Here is a 22679-nt window from a genome sequence, read left to right on the forward strand (position 1 = left end):
TTAAAAAATAAATATTTGAAATAGATAAAGGCAACCTAACAGCTAATTCATAGTTCCCAAACCACAGTCAGCATGAATCAGACATGGGCTGTGTCGTTTCAGCCAGGTATGTCTAAGGGTGTGTGCACACGCTGCGGATTCTCTGCGGAATTTGCCACGCGGATTTGACTAAATCCGCAGGTAAATCCGCAGGTCTTTCAAAAGACCTGCGGTTTATCTGCAGATTTTCTGCGGATTAGCCTGTGGTTTTCCCCTGCGGTTTGACACCTGTCATTGATCAGGTGCTAAACTGCTGCGGAATCCGCACAAAGAAGTGACATGCTGCGGATTTGAAACCGCAGCGTGCAGAAAATTCCGCACCGTGGGCACTGCGTTTTTTTATTTTCATAGGTTATAACGGTACTATACACCGCAGCAAAAACTGCTACGGATCCGCAGGGCCAAATCCGCAGCAGAATCCGCAGCGTGTGCACACACCCTTAGGGTATGTGCACACGCTGCGGATTCTGCTGCAGATTTTTCCGCACAGATTTTGCTAAATCCGCAGGTAAAATGACCTGCGCTTTACCTGCAGATTTAGTGCAAATTTCCCCTGCATTTTTACACCTGCGGATTCCTATAAAGGAGCAGGTGTAAAAATGCTGTGGATCCGCACAAAGAATTGACATGCTGCGGATTCAAATCTGCGGATAAATCTGCAGCATGTGCACAGCGTTTTTTGTTTTACATTGCATAAAATGCAGAGCTGCAGGGCCAAATACGCTGCGGGTCCACAGCAGAATCCGCAGTGTGTGCACATACCCTAAGGCTAAGTTCACACTAGGCTTTTTTTATGCTAATTTTCAGCTGCGTTTTACAGTACCAGCAAAACCTATGAGATTTCAGAAATCTCATGCACACATATTGTTTTGGTTTTTTTAAAACAATATTTTATGCTTTGCATAGTTTTTTGGACATAGATCATGTCACTTCTTTCAGTGTTTTTCACCATTTTTCTCCCATAGACTTGAATGGGTGGTGAAAAACGCACCAAAAATGCAGGTATCATGTTTTGCTGCATTTTTGTGCCAAACCCTGATTTAATGGGACAGGCCTTTTTTTCCAACAGGAATCTTTATCAGCATGCACAAGATGCAAATCTAGCATGCCAAAACTGCAACAAAAAAGCTGCAAAAAATGCAGGAAAAAAAACACTCTTTTTTTCTGCCAAGGGATCAGGTTTTGCTGCAGAAAAAAAAATGCTAAAAATAGCCTAGTGTGAACTTACCTTCAAAGTTTGTGGGCACATTGAGTAGTTGCAGCAAGTTTTTCTGCAGAAAAAAAAAAAAAAAAAAAAAAAAAAAAAAAAAAAAAAAGAAAAAAAGAGTGTTGGCATGAAAGACGCTGTGTAATTGGCATGCTGCAGATTTTAAAAAAGCTTTGATGGTTCATATCTGCAAGGAAAAAAATAGCAGCATGTGCGTGAGGTTTGAGAAATCTCATTTACTTTGCTGGTACTCTAAAATGCTGCATATTTTCAAGGCTAAAGGGCTGCATTTTTTCCTCTTCAAAAACACGCTGGAAAAAAAATATAAAAGCCGCAGACGTGAACAAGCCCTTACATTTAAGGCCAGCTTCACATTTGCGGATATCAGAGCTGCGGAGGGCTGTGCAGTTCCTCTGTGAAGCTCCGCCCACTGCAGCACCTCTTCCGTTCAGCTTCGCCTACGTCTGCATGCGGCCTGCGTATCTATCTTTAAGAGTGGGTACTAGGCCATGCGGATGTATGCGGATACATCTGCATGCATCATTTTGACGTTGCAGTGACCTGTGTCGAGCGCAACATGTTGAATTTTGTTGCGGTCGCCGCATCAAAACAATGCATGCGGACGCATCCGCATACATCCGCATGGCCTGCATACCCAATGTTAAAGATACGTACATAGGCCGCATGCAGAAGTAGGCAGAGCTGAATGGAGGAGGTGCGGCAGTGGGCGGAGCTTCATGGCGGAACTACGCAGCCCTCCGCAGCTCTGCCAAACTCTAGTGTGAAACTAGCCTAACAGCAGACCTCAAACCATGCCGCTTGTACAGTACCCTGTTCACCTCAGTGATAGGTCTCTCCCTATGCACACACCTGGTGATAGACTTGTCACTCAAGGGAAGTGGTATGGAGGGGGAGAATTAGTCAAGACCTGACATCTTGGACTAGTCATGGTCCCTGGCAGGCTTTTAACCATATGTTTTCTCTGAAACATAACAGCATTTACAAGGGTGGTCCAAAGGCAAAATAAATTTCATCCTAATCCCTATCTATTTTGTGCCATAATCTAAGCTATTTTCTATTATACTTGCTTTAAAAAATACCTATCCTTCCCCAACTACACTTTCTAACTGTATTGTATTTTTCCCTACTTCCTGTGTGATGACGCTTTGTTTGAGAATCCCAGTGCATCCTGGGATATTAAAGCGAAGAGTCATCTGAGCATGGGGCAGAGGTAAAACATACAGTACCTGCAATGACGCAGCAGGACTGCTTCATACTACCTGTAATGACGGAGCAGGACTGATTCATGCTGCCTGCAATGACGGAGAAGGACTGATTAATGCTGCCTGTAGTTCGGCAGCATAAATTAGCTAATAGTTTCTTTTTAAGGCATTTTCTTAAATTTATGAGCTGTGGCTGCAGAACAATCAGGCAGAACATGTACGGAAAACAACCTGTCCCTTCATCACACTGTGCCTCACCTAAAAAAGAAAGTAACCATCCTGACAAGTATATGCAATCAAGACCCTTACAATGACCTCAAAGGCTCATAGTGTTACAACTTTAATTGGATCACGTCAACTTACCTGCGCTTCTGTCTGAAATTGAAGGTATCTGTGAAGTTAGTCACAAAAGCCGAAGGACAAGACAAAAGGATAGTCGGAACATGGTTCAAAGGGTCAGTCAGTAGAAGATCAGAACTCAGAGCAACAGAATCAGGCTAACACTCATCAAGAAGCACAACATACGTCTGACAAGGATCGAGGCAGACAACTCAGCTAAGTAGCTGAGCAATCGCCAGAACACTGAACACCTGCAGAAAGTCCCACACGTCCCAGTCACAGATTGGACAGCAGAGCTGTCAATCAAGGCACTGACAGCCCAGCAAGCCCATCACAGTATTGGACAGCCAAGCTGTCAATGAAGACATACACAGCTCAGCAATGCAATTTCCATAGAACAGCATAGCAATCATTCACTGAGTGGAGGAATTGTGACAATATCCCCTCTTCTAGGAGGGGCCACCGGACCCCCAGGTTTCCCAGGAAACCTGTGATGGAAGGCCCTGACCAGACGATCAGCATTTACAGCTCGAGCAGGGACCCAAGATTTCTCTTCCAGTCCATAACCTCTCCAATGAATGAGGTACTGGAGGGAATTACGGACTCTCCGGGAATCAACAATATTTTGAACTTCAAACTCCAAATTATCATTGATAGAAAACATTGGAGTTGGAGATGAAGGAGCCAAAATGGAAGGGAAAAACTCTTTTGGCAGTGATTTATGAAATACATTTGGAATGCGAAAAGATGGAGGGAGTTTAAATCTGAAAGCCACTGAGTTAGCTACCTCCAAAATCTCACATGGACTAGTAAACTTAGGATCCAACTTGGCTGATGGCACTTTCAATTTAATATTTTTGGAAGACAGTCAGACCTTATCACCAACCTTGAATATGGGAGCCCTGAACGTTTTCTATTGGCCTTCCGTTTCTGGTGACGTTGGTCCACCCCGAGATTCATCTGAACCTCTCTCCAGACATCCCCCAGTTTTTGTATAGCAACCTCTAATCAGGGACAACCAGAACTCATTCTCAAGAATTCAGCAAAATGAGGATGAAAACCATAATTGCAAAAAAATGACGAGGTTCGAGTAAACTAGTTAACCAGACTGTTAAAGGCGAATTCAGCAAGAGGTAAGAATGAGGACCAGTCCTCCTGCTGAGCCATAATGAAAAACACCTTATAATTTGCTCCAACGACTGATTTGTCCTATCTGGCTAACCGTTGGTTTCAGGATGGTAAGCAGAGGAAAATGACAGGTCATTTCCCAATTTCTTACAAAACGCTCTCCAGAATTTAGAGACAAACTGCACCCCCCTTTCGGATACAATGTTCAAAGGAATGCCATGCAATCTCACCACATGATTGATGAATAACCTTAAAAGTGTCTCAGCATTACGTAGCCCTAATAACGGAACAAAGTGAGCTTGTTTACTGAATCGGTCAACCACAACCCAAATAACGGGTTTTACCACTAGGCAAAGGCAAATTAGTGATGAAATGAGTCCACGGTCTTTCTGGAATAGGCAATGGAGCCAATTCCCCAGCGGCGTGTGCAAACCTATCAAGTGGGCACAACACCTTTAATGTCGTTAATCATGGATGGCCACCAAAAAGTTCTACATATAGCTTTCTGTGTAGCAGTGACCCCGGGGTGACCACTCAAGATAGAGTCATGAAACTCTTGCAGCCAACGTAATCTGAGTTACGAGGACACAGGTAATTTAGATACTGGAGTAGTGAATCTCAGCCTCAAACTCCGAGGACACCATAGAAATGACTCTACCCTGAGGAAGAATGGAGGAAGGCTTTTCTGGAGGAAAAACTGAATCAAGGCTGCGTGACAAAGTGTCAGCCCTAACAATCTTAGATCCCGGCCTGAACATGATGGAAAAATTGAATCTAGAAAAAAATAAGGACTACTTGGCCTGTTAAATGTTTAGTAGATTTAATATAAGCTACATTTTTATGATCAGCAAGCAGCTCACAGTTTTCAGCATCATAATCTCTCTAGCAGATGAAAATTTCCAAGAAAAAAATGCACATGGCAGTAAGTTTGTCGGGGTTCTAAGACCTTGAGATAAAACAGCTTCCTTAACCTCTGAGGCATCCACCTCTACGCTAAACGGTTTCTGAAGATGAGGTTGAATCAAAACTGGAGCAGACATGAAGCACTATTAGTCTATTAAAGGCCCCAATGTCATCATCATCATCAGGTGGCAGATCTCTGTCAATCTGGCCAGCTTCACTACCTCCAGTAACCACCAGAGGGAGCAGGGGGAGCTTCGGCTCAGAAGTCTGAGCCAGGGAATTCACAACACAGAACATACTTAAGAGCATATGTAATGCCACGATGAAATTGACACCTGAGAGCAGCATTGTTCCATAGAACCTCAGATGACAATTGCCGGCCCTCTGAACTATAATACTTAGCGGTGCGGCCCCTCTGCGTTAGGTTCATGATCTTAGCCTAAGCAACCTTGACCCTATCAGGTTCATCATAAATCATCCCTAAAGCGTTAAAAAAAGTGTCAACAGAATTGCTTTCTGGGTTCTGGGGCTAGTGGGGACAAAGAGGATACCCAAGTCTGAGGACCCCCACACAATAAGGACACGATTATACCCACCCTCTGGACCTCATCCACAGAAGACTGGGGTCGTAGAAAAAAAATAATTTACAGCTCTCCTTAAATACCCTAAATTGATTTCCCCCCCCCGAAAATCTGATAGGAAGTGCCACAACTGGTTAGGGGGAGATCAACTGTACGTCAGCGAGTCCAGGGTGCATAACTACTGTCGATAGCGGAGCACTTTGGGAACCACCCAGAGTACTAAAATGACACTGCAGCTGGGGCTGTGATGATTATAGCCTCTGGTGATCCCTGGTCAGATCCTGAACCATCTGGGTCAGATTCATCACCTGATCACAGAGTGCATGAACTGGGTCCATTGTTCAAGAAAAAAAGTATCGGCTCAGAGTCAGTATTCACGGACAGGCCGTGAGGCAGAAGAGTCAGATGTTCCTTGTTCAATACCAAGAGAGCACGTAGATAACCAAGGGAAAAGAGGAAGGCATAAGTCAGGTCACAGTCCAGGGTCAATAACAAGACATAGTGGATCAAAAGCCAAAGGACAAGATAAAGGGATGGTCAGATCATGGTCCAAATGGTCAGGCAGCAGAAGATCAGAACTCAGAGCAACACTCACCAAGAAGCACAAACTACGTCTGCAAAGGATCAGGGGCAGGCAGCTCAGTTAAGTAGCTGGGCAATCACCAGAACACTGAACACCTGCAGAAAGTCCCGCATACCCAGTCACAGATTGGACAGCAGTGCTGTCAATCAAGGCACCAACAGCCCAGCAAGCCCATCACAGTATTGAACAGCCAAGTTTTCACTCAAGACACAGACAGCTCAGCAAGACAGTTTCCATAGAACTGCATAGCAATCATTCACTGAGCAGAAGAATCATGACAGTATTGAAAGGTACAGTATGGCCAAATAGACTTTTAAAGATGCAATATTAAAGTTCAGTTCAAGTCAGAAGTTGTTATTAGCTGTAAGACTTTCAAGTACATTTGTCCTTTTACCTCTTTTCTGTACAGAAATAGCTCAACTATGTAATTCACCAAATGCTTTGTATATGCAGTATCTAGCAGTCATGAATCTACATGTAGTTTATTGTTAAGTGTACAATTTAACAGAAAGGACTTTTTTCTGTGACCTTTACAACTATAATGGTCATTGAATATAATGATCAAGAAAGGAGTATTGTTCCTCAACACCGGAATACAAGAATATATTGTGAGGAAATCATAGGTCTAATATGTAGGTAGAACCTCTCACTGATTATGATAAGGCTGAAAATCCTGAGAAATAACAGGTTATATAATGAACTTATAAGAGGGGCAGGCCATATGGATGTCACTGTATCCTCTGTAGGGAGTTTTGACCATACACTGATTTCCTAACAAGAAATCAAACGATAGGAACAGTAAAATGAATTTACAGTCACCCAATATCACTGGTACTTTTTACTGCATAACAGCAAAAACTTCTAGTTTTTCTTCTTAGTAATGAAATGTGGTCACCCCAGCCTGCACCACCACATGACTGCCACCTTCTCCTATGTCGCATCTTGCACACCAGCCTCACTGAGCTCCAACTCTCACACACACGTTTTTTTCCGCAGTCAGTACTACTCAGCTTCACTCAGGCCCCTCACTCATCTGATTCCTCAAAGGCAGCCCTGACAGGTGCCTGACAATCTCTCTCAGTCTGAGGATGGCTCTGTCCAGTAACTGTTTGCTACCAGAATGCTTTTCTTTCTTCCCTCTTAAGCCAGCACCACTTATCGTCCTTCTGCTGGCTTCTTGCTCCGTGTTGAAGCCACTGAGCTGTGAGTAATATCACTTTCTCACATGTGAATGGCTAGTGCTCATCTGGCTTTGGCTATCATAGCTATTTTAGGTAGAACTCATTCTCTGGCTGCCCTGTTCACCCAGATGTTTTACAAGCTTTTTTAGTTAGTATGCAGTCGTGCAGTCGCCTGTTAAGGCAGTCTCTTCCTCCTCTCCATTATGAGTGGCATGTCTCCTACACCCAGACCAATCCCCTCTATAATATGTTACTGTGGCGCCCCTGAGGGTCCAGTCATCACAGAGGTACTGCACCTCGCCCAGAGGTGGGGTATCCCACAACCAGGTAAGGTGGAGACACCTGACCATCATTCCATCCCACATACACAAGTAGTGTAGCAGAGTACCCTTTATGGCCCCTGCTTGGAACACGAAGAGTGCTGGGAGGTGGGTGGAGCGTAGTTATAGAGGGAAGATTGTAGGAAGTAAGGTTAGATTCCCTCTGAGGGAGGGAAGGAGAAGGACGTGTCTGCAGCAGCTCTACTGATTAGAGGCTGCTGGACGGATGGGATGATAATAAAGCTCCCTAAACTGAAAGAAGGTTCTTCTGGGACACGGCTGGAGCATACTCCCTGTGGGTCCCTTATCCACGCTGATTGACGTCAGGTGGAGGGAGAAACTGGTCGCAAAGGGTCATGGCCCCTAGCCTAGTGAGCATACTTCAGGGCGTTACTAGCAAGCCAATAGCTTTGGTTATTTTATGGACCATCGCCGCTACCACAGTTACTCCGACTGGAAAGGCAGCTATATTGCATCACAGAAACGGCAGGGCGTTGTCTGACAGGATTGGCAGCTGCTGGCTTAGGACGATAATTATGAAGTGCTGGAAAGGAAGGAAAGTGGAAAAGCAGCATATTGTGTGGAGACGGCCAAGAAAGGTACATACTGACAGGGAGTGCTGGAAGGGTGTACTTCATCTTATCTGGAAGTTGCCTGGACCCCTCAACTGGAGAACGCAGCATTGAAGCGGGCCTCTGTACTGCAGACAGAACTGTAAATAAAGCCCTTGGAACTGCATTCAACTGAGTCATTTGTCTCCTTTCCTGCGCCTCTCATCCAGCTCTGCTACATCTTCCTCTCCACACTACCTCACCATCTACAATCTCATCTCCACTGCCCTGGGACTACAGCTCTACCTGTGGAGAGCTTTAACAACTCTGCTGCATCATAACATCTGTCCCAGGGAAGCAACACTGCAGGGCTGGTCATCACTAACCAGAATACCACAGGTGGCGTCACGAATCTCTACATAAACTTTATTCCTAATCAATACTGCCATTTTACAAGACCGCCTGGGGCCACAGACTGGGTCGCTGCCACTGTGACACATCCCTTTAAGATGACCGGCCCGGTACAAGTCACCCCCGGCCCTTGGAGCGGGTCATTACAGCACACAAATCAAGATATCTCTGCTAACCAGTACTCAATAACATTGCACTTGTTGCTTATATAGCCCCTCTGTAACTGATACTGTATGAAGACAAAACAGCAGCTAAGTTATTTCTGCTATGCCTCTCTAAGTCTACTGGAGAGCAGAGCTAATGGGGTTGTTCAGTTCTAAATTACAAGTCTCCAGTCACTCTCTGTGACTGCAGACTTGTGAGTCCTCACATTGCAAGTACTGTGAGCTGTAAGGATTTTCTGGTGCCGGGGACGGCAATATGCATACTCCTGGCCACATTCCAACTAGATGGGCACGGCCCAGCTCAATGCAAGTGCCAGAAACAATCTAGTCGGAATGTGGCAGAGAGTATACAAAACGTATGACCGCCGCCACTGGAGATTCCTCACAGCGCACAGTGCATATGATGTAAGGATTCACAAGTCTTCAGTCACACAGAGTGACTGCAGACTTGTAGGTTAGGACTGGAAAACCCCTTTAACTCTTAAACTGCAGTAGTAGGGCATGACTCTGCACTACTCACAGGCACAAAACACAAACAGAATGCGTTGTTTGAAAATAACAGACAATTAATACATAGACAAGTGCACTGAACATAAGTCCATGTGAGGGCTGGAAACACACAAATCTCACAAACCATCATCTTATTCTGGTAGTGCTATGGCCTGGCAAAAAATTAGTATGGCATATATAAAAAATATAAAGTGTGAACAATGTAAAAGAATAGGGGCAACATGTTAAACATAATAATAACAGCTTAAGTTTCAAGGAGGTGGCCTGAGTCAACCTTCACCCTCTTACAGATTTTCAGTTAATTTTCTATTCAGATATTTTAAACAATTATATAAATATATAAGGTCATGGCTTCAGGACATTTGTGACATTTTTTACACTCAGAACCCTATAAATGTTTCTATGCTTGAGAATATATTATAAAGTCTGCATATGGTCACAATCACCATAACTTATGACTGTGACCTCCAAAACTGTCACATGCTTCCAACAGGCTCTGCAGAAACTATCAAAATGCAAAAACAAACTTTTTTACCCTGCACCTTACATCTATCACAAAGCAGAAGCATCTAGATTATTCTAGATAATGCGAGGCTGTTTTCACCACAATATCTTACTCTGTAATTCCTCCTACTAACAATGCTTCAGAGTAATTGATTAGAATTTGTTACCACAGACCCTTATTAGTAGGCATTAGAAACATTGATTGAAAACCAGTTTTATCTTAAAGGGAGTGTCAGGTGGATAACTCCCTCCTAGGCCATTTATATATCTGCATGTAGGTCATCGAAATTTGAAAATTTGAATATAACACCTTGCTATCTGCGATCTGATGTAAATAATGCTCAGAGTGGAACGCCACTGCTCCATCATGCTGTTTAGGACTCATTCAATGAAAACAATTAATGATGCAAGACTTAATTAAATACAATAAAAAAAATATGTGGTCATTATTATTATTTAATTTTATTATGGGCATTATTATTATGTCTTGCATCACTAATTGGTTACATTAGCCATGGATGAGTAAATAGTGCAATATTTTCCTAGGGTGACCTTACGTAGGAATGGTTGCATAACATCCTTATATTTATAAGTGCTGGATTGTTTGCATCAATTGTCCCTTTCTGATATCACATGTTTATTAGAAATTAATTTAAAATCTAGGAACTGCTTAGGGCTCAGTCTTCGTTGTGCAGGTGTGCCACTGTTATATTTTCTAGGGTGTCAACCTTCATGGTTAGGTATGATAAATATTAGGGAGACTGTAATCCTCCACATATTCTGTCAAATTACCACTGCTATCACTTTATTTACTGTGTCTTGAGTAAGGGATTTTTGGACTTACAGCAAATATTTACTTTATAAATCATGGTGTCATGATCCAGTCCGGGGTTTGTTTTCTGTTATATTCTCTCTGGACTGGTCATGCGGGGGTTAATCCCCTGTGCCTCATTTTGGAGCTGGCTGGGCTATTTCAGTCTTCTGCAGCCTGCTGGCCAGCATCAGCTATAGTTCATGCTTCCATGCTAGAGCAGCTGACCCGTATACCCTAGTGAGCCTTCTGCCTCTGACTTTGCATATTTGTGTGTGACCCGTTCCTTAGCCCTGACTTAGTGTGTGTCTGGTGGTTTCCTTACAGTGTATGACTTGATCTGATCTCTGTACCCCGCCTCTTGTTTTCCGTCCCTGATACCGCGTTCCTCAACTGGCTTTGAATCACTGGCTTGTACCCCAACTACGTATTATGTCTCACGTTTTTGGATACCACGTTCCCGTTAGGCTGACTTCTGGCTTGTCTTTGACTACGTGCATTGCTGTGACCTTTGGTACTTCTGCTCCTGATAGTGTATGACTCCGCTTGTCTGACCACTCTCATTACCTGTAACACCTGTGCTGCTGCTCAGTGTTGCTACGCTGTGTGTGCGTGCGCAACCTCTCTTCCCTCGCCAGCACCCCCTGGTGGAGGTTGCGCTATACTGCACTTAAGCAGCATTACACATGGGTGTGTTTTTTAATAATTATATTTCGTAAAGATTTAAGGTGGTTTTAGTGGAGTTTTGCTTTGGTTTGTTGTGATACAGTGAGGGCAATAAATGGGTGGAACAGGCTGCCATGAATCCTGCATTGAGCAGGGTGTTGGACACAACGACCCTGGAGGTCCCTTCCACCTCTAATATTTTGTGATTCTATAATAAGGTTCCCTATGGTTCTAAGTCAATCTTCCTGTAGTAGTTTTTGGTGAAAGAGCATGCCTCCAAACAAAACTTCAGAAGAGAAATCCAGTTGCAAAACAAGCAAAGATTTCACATATTGTGCTCCATAGCATCAAATATGATTATCTCTACAATAGTGCAAATCAAGAAAAAAGAGGCAAAATCAGGATAGAATTTTACTAGATATTTAACTCATTTTTTCTAAGTGACAGGTCCTTTTTAAGACAATCCCTTTACATATTACAGTATAAAATAAGCTCTAAACTCCACTGAGTGATGACTACAGGTAGCAAGCATGTTAAATGGGAGTCATTCACCTCCAAAATGCAGTTTAAACTAGCTATACAGCGATTTAAGGGACTTAGTCCTTATTAAAATCATACTAGTACTGTATCTGTTAATGGTACAGTACCTGGAAAAATATCTTTTTATTTGTATGTAAATGAGGGGCGGGCAGTGCACCCTTGGCATTGCTGACCAATAACAGCTGGCATGTGCACATTGACAGTGCCTGAGCCTGACCTTGCGGACATACTGGCTGGGAGCATTCTCTTCCCTGGCTCTTCTCTGCTGACACTACTTGCTACACTTCCACGTGTATGAGTGTAACAAGTGGCGTAAGTAGAGAGGGGAGAGGGTGGAGATTTGGAAATCTGTACCAAAAAAATAAAGCACAAAACACTATAAATATAGATTTAAAATCTTAAGCTTATTTAGATTTTAAATAATTGTGCTGAAGAGAGGGCTTTCATGTACAGTAACATCTAAGAGATTTTCAGATATTTCAACGCTCATCTCATTCACACACTGGATAGACAAGGGTTGACGTTCTTCAGTGCGCAGTGGTTTGGCAACAGCATGCTGCCTGGTAGGGTTACACATGTGGATCCAGGCAGTCAGCTACAACCTAAAACTCCAGAGATATTCTGATTTTTTTGTCTGCCAAGTGCTCAGTGAGCGTCCGTGCAGCGTGAAGAGGTTACATCATGTTTCTCCTCTGGTGATAATTAGAGGTCGGATAAATAAAGCCTATTTCACACCACATTTAAATTCATTGTTAAAAAAAAATGATTCTGTGTAGCTTTTCTATAGTATTAGATAGTCAGCCTCATACATTATTCTACAGAACATTCTTCTGACATATGTTTGACCAAAAGGAGTTTGTAGGGTTTTTTTCACAAAATTCATTTGGACACTTTGTTTTGCTTTGCAAAATAGTCCTCTCACGTACTCAGTGTATATTGTGAACGTGAATTGCTCATTAAAAGAAAATCTAAAAACTTTTTTGTAATATTTTACCCAATTATAAATTATTCTAATTTAAAGGTGTGTACAAGAAGAAAAGGGTATTTTACCAAAAATACAGAGAAAAGCATCAAAATAAAATTCCAATTTACAGATTAAAATCTCATTTTTATAGTTTGAAGTAAACTTTAAAGTCATCATCCATCCCTGACATTAATGTATAATTTGTCATGTATAGTCAGCATATTTAATGTGTGCCTTTGTGCCGTTGCCTCTGTCTGTGTTCTACTCTTCTAATGTGGCTATTCTAGGGGCCAAGGGAGCAACGTGAAATGTCTGAGCCATTCCTCTCCTGCCTGTTCTCTTCCAAATGGATGGACCCAACATGACATTGCCACTGGTCCATCTCACCTCAATGTAATTTGAGAAGCATGGCTAAGGCGTTTCACAGCACTCCCCATGCCTCTGAAAGAGACATTTCAGGCAAGAAGAAACCAAATCGGTGATCTTGAAGATAGAGGCTGTAGTACCAAATAGGAGTACATTAAGCATGAGATTATGTTTTAGAAATGTTTAGTCACGTTTAATGTTTGGGGGGAGAGAGTTGCTTTAACTCTATGTTCATTGCATTTTCTTGTTTATCCCAGAAACGCAAAGTATTTTAAAGGGGTTGCCCAGCATTAGGCTATGTGACTGCAGACTTGTGAATCCTAAAACTCTACGGTGACGGCGCCGGGTGTGGGTCTGCAAGTATGCGATTTGTATACATTCCATCACATGCTGATTAGACGTGTACAGCCTCGCTCACTGCAAGTGTATTTACTGAGGCTGAACAAGTCTATTAGGAATGTGTCCGGAAGTATGCAAATCGCATGCTTGTGATCATATGACCACCCACCCCCGATGCCAGCACTGGAAAATCCTCACAATATGCAGTGCAGGTGATGTGAGGATTCACAAGTCTGTAGTCCTATAGAGTGACAGACTTGTAGCTTAAAAGGAATCTGTCAGCAGGTTTTTACTATGTAAGCTGAATACAGCATGTTGTAGGGGTTACAACACAGATATCATAGCTGTGTCTAGTTGGTCACGTGAGTCTTGGTCTGACATGCCCTCTTCTTTGAAAGGAACCTGTCTATTGACTTTGTACATGGAGAGGCTGGTGTGGGTGGGACTAGCTTCCTCAGCTCTGCTTCATTCTAAATAAAAAAGCCCTGATTGTGTCAGAACGGCTGCACTCAGTAATCTAACTGATACATTGTTGCATTCAGCTTCTCTTTGCCTACATCAGGCTGCTCTCGGATGAGGTAGCAAAAACCTTCTGACAGACTCCCTTTCAGGCCAGACAACCCAATTAATCCAAATGTTTGAAATAATCCTTCAAAATAAAAGCTACACTCAAGGATGGAATCCTTGTCGAATCTAACAAATAAGAAAAATAAAATATCAATAATGCGTCTCATTGCAAAGGCCCTTGTTATTAAGCCGTTAATTAAGATAAAACTATAACTAAACCATATGAACTGCCACTCATAAACCTGGGTTGTGCAGCTTATCTTTTATTCTCTTTGCTTTCCATTTCGCTTTATTTTGAAATATTAATCAGGGTTGTCAGTGACATCTCCGTAGGCTTTATACTTTCTAACTGATCCTATGATCTATAGCTCTTTAATATGTAATAAAGCAAGGCTTTTTTCCGCTGGTATCTTCACCTATATCAACTGTACTCATTTTTGAGAATAAAATCACTCATTCTGTGAGTTGAAAAAAAAAATCAGCAGCAAAATGAAGGCAACATACATTACTCTCATAAAATACACTCACTGGCCACTTTATTAGGTACACCATGCTAGTAACGGGTTGGACCCCCTTTTGCCTTCAGAACTGCCTCAATTCTTCATGGCAGAGATTCAGCAAGGTGCTGGAAGCATTCCTCAGAGATTTTGGACCATATTGACATGATGGCATCACACAGTTGGCGCAGATTTGTCGGCTGCACATCCCTGATGCGAATCTCCCGTTCCACCACATCCCAAAGATGCTCTATTGGATTGAGATCTGGTGACTGAGGAGGCCATTTGAGTACAGTGAACTCATTGTCATGTTCAAGAAACCAATCTGAGATGATTCGAGCTTTATGACATGGCGCATTATCCTGCTGAAAGTAGCCATCAGATGCCTGTTCTTAGCTGAGAGGAGTGGTACCCAGTGTGGTCTTCTGCTGCTGTAGCCCATCTGCCTCAAAGTTCGACGCACTGTGCGTTCAGAGATGCTCTTCTGCCTACCTTGGTTGTAACGGGTGGCAATTTGAGTCACTGTTGCCTTTCTATCAGCTCGAACCAGTATGCCCATTCTCCTCTGACCTCTGGCATCAACAAGGCATTTCCGTCCACAGAACTGCCGCTCACTGGATTTTTTTTCTTTTTCGGACCATTCTCTGTAAACCCTAGAGATGGTTGTGCGTGAAAATCCCAGTAGATCAGCAGTTTCTGAAATACTCACACCAGCCCTTCTGGCACCAACAATCATGCCACGTTCAAAGGCACTCAAATCACCTTTCTTCCCCATACTGATGCTCGGTTTGAACTGCAGGAGATTGTCTTGACCATGTCTACATGCCTAAATGCACTGAGTTGCCGCCATGTGATTGGCTGATTAGAAATTAAGTCTTAACACACAGTTGGACAGGTGTACCTAATAAAGTGGCCAGTGAGTGTATATGAATAGTAGAAGTCATCGGGGACCTAGCCGGACTATTTTCACATACAGATGTAGAGTAAAGGTGTGAAGCACTGTACTGCGTTGCTGGGTCACAGGGTGCTGCCATGCAACATTGTAATCAGCTTCCCCCGTCCGTTATCTCCCACTGGTAATTTTGAAGAAATAGATGATATCAGATGGAAACATTGTATCAGATGGGAACATGTATAGATGTGTATTTATTTCCTTATTCCCCATTGCTTTCTCAGTGCCAAACAACAATGCAGTGCTGCTCACAGATCTGTCCTCGTCTCCAGTGAAGATAATTTCCATATTAATCACATACTAAAAGCAATTAACCTATAAAAATTTTATTGGAGAATGGCTGCAGTGAAGAAATATGGAGAAAGAAATGGAGACAGTGTGTAAACATACATTTTAATGTTTTCCAGGACCAAACCTACAATCCTAAAAGTAAGGAGCTGCCATGTTCCCTTTCCTATTCTAATTTCAGAGGTAATCTAAGATGCCTTTATGATAATATAATCTATAAAATCACTAATACTACAATGCTAAATTTGTCAAGTGAAATAATTAGGAATGCTCGAAAATAGCTCTTATTTTACAAAACAAGCATTATTACATACTAAATGGAATATATCAGGACATGAGATCGCAAGCTTCACCCAATACATTCATACAACAAAACATAATATTTTTAACATCTTAATATGTATTTAAAAAGGGTGCACTGCCAATTACATAAATATACACCCAAAGTCGGGGATCAAGAACAGGATCGGCTCCAAGTTGCAGCTCTTGGGCCACACAATCACTTATTTGTCCCTACAGTTATGATGCTACTACATTTATGTAGATTTTGTGTTTTACTACATGAAAAATAAAAATAAAAATTTGGTTTATCACCATATTTAAAGAGCTATATCTTTAAATACATATATTTTAGACATTGCAGACTAATACTTGGGCAATAGCTACCAAGAAAAGTGACAGCCCTGCTCACAAGCTTACAGTGTATGAGGATATAGGGGAGAAACAAGAGATAAAAAAGTGCTTGTCGTTCAAGGTCGATAGTGTTGCATGCTTGCTTGTGTTTTGCACTTTGAGTTTTAAAATATATTCCTGTGCAAAAGTTGAAAGTATGTGTGTAGCAGATGCTGTAATGTAAACACACTTTGAAATATAGAAGTGTTAACGTTTTCCTTTTAATAAAACGGAATCTGTCAGTAGGATCATCCCCCCTAAGCCATCTATATGGTCATATAGGTCAGATATGCTTGAATGATACCTTAATATCCATTGTCTTATTCCATAAAAATCCACTTTTTTCTTATATGTAAATGAGCTGTTAAGATTTATGGGCCAAACACAGAACTACAATAAAATCTGCCTCCAAAACTTATTTTAAGTAAAGGGGGGACCTGTGTGATTTATAATAGCCACTTTCTGCTCTCTTGATCTCACTGCAGAGTTGTGTGTGGTTATATCTGATACAGTACAGCATTAAATAGATTTGCAGGCAGATGCGTATCTAGGCTTTCTGGCACCCGGGGCAAGAATTTGGTTCGGCGCCCCCCCCCCCACCCAAAAAAAAAAGTACATATGTGACTTGCACACTTAGCCATGTACCCACGAGCTGCTCTCCCTAATGCTCTCAATGTTCAGTAAAAAACTGAAAGCAGGAAGAGAAGCTCGTTGTCACAAGACCATATCTATGGAAATCGCATATGAGTGAAGTTTCCATGTGATGACACTGGAACCTGCAGAGCTGAGTCCTGACATTGGAGCTTCTGAATTCTCACAATGAATGCACTGCACACTTTTAGCATTCTCCCTTGCCGATGTACAGTCATGTCAGCACAAGTATGTGATTTGTATACTTCTGGCCACATTCCGACTAGACGTGCCCGACCTCGCTCTGTTCATTTTCATTGAGTTAGGCCACACATGTCTAGTCAGCATGTGACCGCATGTATGTAAATTACCGGCATGAGAGAATCCTGACAGTGTTCAGTGAGCACTGTGAGAATTCAGAAGTCTGCAGTCACATAGAATGTCTGCAGACTCCGTACAAACCTGGACAACCCCTGTAATGTTCCTAACAAATAAAAACAAGAGAATTAGTCAGTATCACTAATAATATTTACATCCAGGTACCTTATAGATGACGTCGTCTCTGCAGTCGTTCTCCTTTTCTTCTTCTTGTCCAGACCCCATGATGAGTTTTCTCATCCACATCTTGTCTCTGTAGACTTCCATCTTCTGCGGTCTTCTGCAGCAAATCTTCACACGATGCCCTTAAAGATAGACGTGTCATTATAATGCTCCTAAATAAAAATGTCTGCAATATACTGTCGCCTCACACTATTCCCCTCCCTCCTCATACTGTCTCCTCTATCATCCTCCTGTTCACCATACTGTCTCCTCATATATTTACCCCCTCACTCTCTATACTGTCTGCTCACACATATCCTCGACTCCCCATACTGTGTCTGCACACATCCCATCACCCTCACTCCCCATACTGTGTCCACATAAATTCATCCGTTCGCACCCCTTACTGTCTGCACCCATCCCCCATACTGCTTCCTCATATATGCCCTCATACATAATCTTCATTTTGTGTCCTCAAATCTCCCCACACACGTTAAATACCATCCCCACTCCAAATCCACCACACACATTAAGTACCCCCCATCCCCACTCCAAATCCCCCCACACATTAAGTATCCCCCATCCCCACTCAATAATCCCTTGTCCCTACGCCCAAATCCCCCCACACATTAAGTATCCCCCATCCCCACTCCCAAATCCCCCCACACATTATGTACCCCCACTCATTAACCCCCATCCCCACTAATTAACCCCATCTCCACTCATTAAACCCCATACATTAACCCCCCTACACATTAACCCCCCACTTATTAACCCCTATCCCCACATTAACCCCCACACTCATTAACGCCCCACTCATTAACCCCCATACTTTAACCCCCACACATTAACCCCCCACACTCATTAACCCCATCCCCACATTAACCCCCACACTTTAACCCCCATCTCTACTCATTAACCCCCATCCCCACATTAACCCCCATCTTCACTCATTAACCCCCCCACTCATTAACCCCCATCTCCACATTAACCCCCTCACTTTAACCCCCATCCCCACATTAACCCCCATCTCCACTCAATAACCCCCCACTCATTAACACCCATCCCCACATTAAACCCCATCTCCACTCATTAACCCCCCACTCATTAACCCCCACTCATTAACCCCCCGACTCATTAACCCCCATCCCCACTCAATAACCCCCCCACTCATTAACACCCCCCCATCTCCCATCTTCGGTGGTTCTTCAGCTCCACAGAGGAGCACACTTACCACCAGCGTTTGCTCTGGGCGCCGGGGAGTGACGTCAGCAGCGTGATCACATGACATGATCAAGCTGCTGACGTCGCTCTGACCCGGCGGTCAGAGCTAATTGTACAGGCGTCTGTATAGACGCCAGTACAATTGCTGCCTGGGAGCCGGCGCGGCCTCCTTCTCTGCGTCGGCTGTCAGCTTGACAGCCGTCACAGAGAACAGCCAGCTCACAGGATGGGGGGCGGCAGAGCGCAGCCGCCGGGGGGGAGACACTGCTGACCGCTGCATTAGGCTGCCCGACTGCGCCCCCCTGCTGGCTGCGCCCGGGGCAACTGCCCCGGCTGCCCCCCCCTGGATACGCCACTGTTTGCAGGCACCTCTAAAGCCCCTGTTACACCTAGCGATATCGCTCGCAATATCGCTGTAACGTCACCGATTTTGCGACGTAGCAGCGATATTGCTAGCGATATCGCTATGTGTGATACTTACCTCCGACCGCTCCCCCGCTGCTCATCGTTGATTGCTCAAGAACGTCCTGGACCATTTCTCGTCGGGCGCTTCCTGCTGGGCTTCCTGTGGCGCCGACGAGCGACGCGTGGACGCGGGCGGGCGGACATCTTCATTGCCTCGTCTAACAGGTAAGTAGCGACCCCTGACCCCTGCTATGTCACTGGTGAGATCTGCCTGTTTGGCAGCTCACTAGCGACCATTTAGCGATGCACCAGCGATCCATATCGTTGTCAGGATCGCTGGTGCATCGCTAAGTGTAACGTACCCTTAGTGCTTCAGCTGCCATCTCACAGACAGCCAGTGTTGCAGCAAATGTGTTTGTAAAGAGAAAGTTCAGTTCTACTGTACTGTGTTAGTTACATGTATCACACTGGTAAATCCTCTTTTATTAAAATTACGCTCTGGAGGCAGATCCTCATGCAGATCAGTGTCTGGCCATTGATCTTAACAGCTCTTTTACAGATAAGAAAATTGTGGATTCTCTGGAATATGATTGCAGATATTAAGATATAATTTTATTCAACTTTTTAATGCCTCTATGACCATATTAGGAGGGCTGATCCTACTGACTGATTCCCTTTAATTAACAATATGCAAAGTGAATGAACAAAATTGAAGTGTAAAAACCAACAACATTTCATGGTACCACCCTTTGCCTTCAAAAGAGCATCAATTCTTCTAGGTACACTCGCACAAAGTCAAGGAATTTGTAGGACTATAGTCTGGTGTATGAATAACCAATTTGATCAAACAGGTAATCATCATTTTCATATATAGATTAAAATATAATAATTAACTAAAACAGAAACAACAGCAAAATTCTGCTACAAAAATAAGGTTGTGAAAGACAGCTTCATGTCAAAAGTCATACACCATAGCAAGGCTAAGAATAGCAGTAAGACAAAAGATAGTAAACTACATCAGCAAGGTCACTCCAAGGCAAAGATTTCAAAGTAGATTGGGGTTTCAAGATGTGCTGTTCAAACTTTTTTGAAGAAACACCAACAAATTGACAATGCTGAGAACCAGTAGAATGGTTAGACAAGGAAACTTAGTGTAGCAGATAAATGTCACATCATGCTTAATTCTTTTCAAAGCTGAAGATGTCCAGCAGTGCCATCAGCTCAGGATTGGCAGTGACCTGTGGGACTACTCCCATCTACTGTTTGGAAAAGTCTGGACATTCCTTGAAAAAGGAAATGATTCAAAGTGACTCCAATATGCAAGGAAACATAGCACATGGGGAACAGAAAACTGGAAGTAGGTGCACTGTAATGATGGGTCCAAATTTGATGTATTTGGCTGCAACAGAAGGTTATTTGCTTGCTGAAGAGTGATACAATAATGTGTGTCTTGCAGCCAACAATGGAGTACGATGGAGTTTACTTGCAAGCTTGGGGCTGCATGTCAGCAAATTGAGATGATGATTTGGTGAGAATTAATGGTGTCCTTAATGCGGACAAATAAAGGCAGATAATCATCCATCATGCAATACTATTAAGGATTGGCTCCAAATTTATTCTGCTGCAAGACAATGACTCAATTTTCAATATTGATTTGATTTAAATTTCCCTTTTGTTCATTAAATTTTATTAATTGATAAAAATAACACATATACATATATATATTAATATCCTGAACCTGTGATCGCTTGAGCAGTACACTGCAATACGGGAAAATTACAGTTTATTATAAAATTACAGACTTCATATTGTCCAGCCGTTGCCTGGGCTTCATAGATGTATAATCTGGCAGACATGGCGGCCTTAAGTGTGCTCTCGCCTGCCATGACAATGTATTCAGAAAACCTGCTATTGAATTGAGATGAGTAGGGGGTTATGATAGGTGTTGGAAGGGACACTTTCTCCCATTTTCAGTCTCCTTAATGCCACTGTCTTGAGTGTCAGTGGAATGTAAGTGGTTAAACTAATGCTATGAGAGTTACTGCCAATAACAGCAGATAGACTTGGGTGCTGACCCACTTCATACCTGCAGTGCACAAATCTGGCATACATACAGATGCTTCTCACAAAATAAGAATATCATCAAAAAGTTAATTTATTTCAGTTCTTCAATACAAAAAGTGAAACTCGTATACTATATAGAGTCATTACAAACAGAGTGATCTATTTCACCGTATATTTAGATTATATACAGTAATTTAATGAGATAATGACTTTTGGGTTTTCATTGGCTGTAAGCCAAAATCATCAACATTTACAGAAATAGACACGTGAAATACATCAATCTGTTTTTAATAAAACTATATAGTATATGAGTTTCACTTTTTGTATTGAAGAACTGAAATAACTTTTTGATGATAGTCTAATTTTGTGAGAAGCACCTGAATATGTCAGATGTTGCCAATGGAAATCTGTGCCGAATGGGTCCTTAGGCCTGTTTCACACTTCAGTTTTTTCTTGTCAGTTAAAATCCGCCAAAATGGCGGAAAGCGGATCCGTTGGTAACTGAAGTTAACGGATGCCAGCGGACCGGTTTTTTGACAGATCCGTTGGCTGAAAAATTTTAAAGGAACCGCAGTCCGGGGACGAGAGAGAGAGAGAATTTTTTTTTACCGTTCGCCAGAAATGATTTCAGGGTTAAATTTCCGGCTGAGATCATTCCTTCGGGCATGCGCAGTACAAAAATGCGGATCCTTCAGCCAAAAAAACGTTACAAGCTCCGTCCAGGCATGTTGGCGGACGCAAAAAAATTTGCGGATCCGCAAAAAAACGGATCCAACAGCTGGCCATCCGTAAAGATCCGCCAGTAATGCAAGTCAATGGGAAAAAAAATGGATCCGCCAAACAAAATGGCGGATCCGTTTTTTTAGGAAAACGGCAGATCTTGACTGATGGAAAAAAACTGAAGTGTGAAACAGGCCTTAGGCCTGTTTCACACTTCAGTTTTTTGTGTCAGTTACAATCCGCCAAAAAGGTGGAGAAGCGGATCCGTTTTTAACTGATATGAACGAATGCCACAGGATCCGTTTTTTGACGGATCCACAAAATGAGGAAATTTAAAGGAACCGCTGGCCGGGGAGGAGAGAGAGAGAGAGAGAGATTTTTTTGTCCGGCACCCAGACATAATTTCGGGTTAAATCAGTGTCTGGAGGATCCGCCGGCCAAAAAAACGTTGCAAGCTCTGTTTGGAAATCTTTGAGGATGGTAACGGACAGCAACATTATGGCGGATCCTCACAAAAACGGATGCAACGGATGGCAATCCGTCAAAATCCGCCGATAATGGAAGTCAATGTGGAAGGAAACGGATCCGCAAAAAAAAATTGCGGATCCGTTTTTTTGAAAACCTGGCGGATTTTGACTGATTGTAAAAAACGGAAGTGTGAAAGAGGCCTTAGGCACAATAGCCTAGAATTATCTGGGCAGAAGGGGAAAATGAGCAGTTGTAAGTACACAGTGCTATATAATATGATTATTGCAATATATTAAGAGGATAAAAATTTTGATTTGCTATA

The 22679-nt window shown here is 42.8% G+C and overlaps 1 protein-coding gene across 6 annotated transcripts in view; it reads right to left on the minus strand.

Annotated features, from left to right (window-relative positions):
- Positions 1–22679, minus strand: part of FGF14 (fibroblast growth factor 14) — an 812639-nt gene that overhangs the window by 628198 nt on the left and 161762 nt on the right. For 3 of the 6 annotated variants that reach the window (XM_073569522.1, XM_073569520.1, XM_073569518.1), the window contains exon 1: positions 2833–6295. The exons of 1 other annotated variant lie outside the window; for it this stretch is intronic. The gene's annotated coding sequence lies outside the window, so the exon portion shown is untranslated. Of the gene's footprint in view, positions 1–2832; positions 6344–22679 lie in introns of those variants that run through there. 2 more of the 6 variants (XR_012231082.1, XM_073569519.1) reach the window with 2 other exon arrangements.

The sequence above is a fragment of the Dendrobates tinctorius genome, unplaced genomic scaffold (assembly GCF_039654945.1).
Source record: "Dendrobates tinctorius isolate UK_male_01 unplaced genomic scaffold, ASM3965494v1 ptg000026l, whole genome shotgun sequence".
Taxonomy (NCBI): Eukaryota; Metazoa; Chordata; class Amphibia; order Anura; family Dendrobatidae; genus Dendrobates; species Dendrobates tinctorius.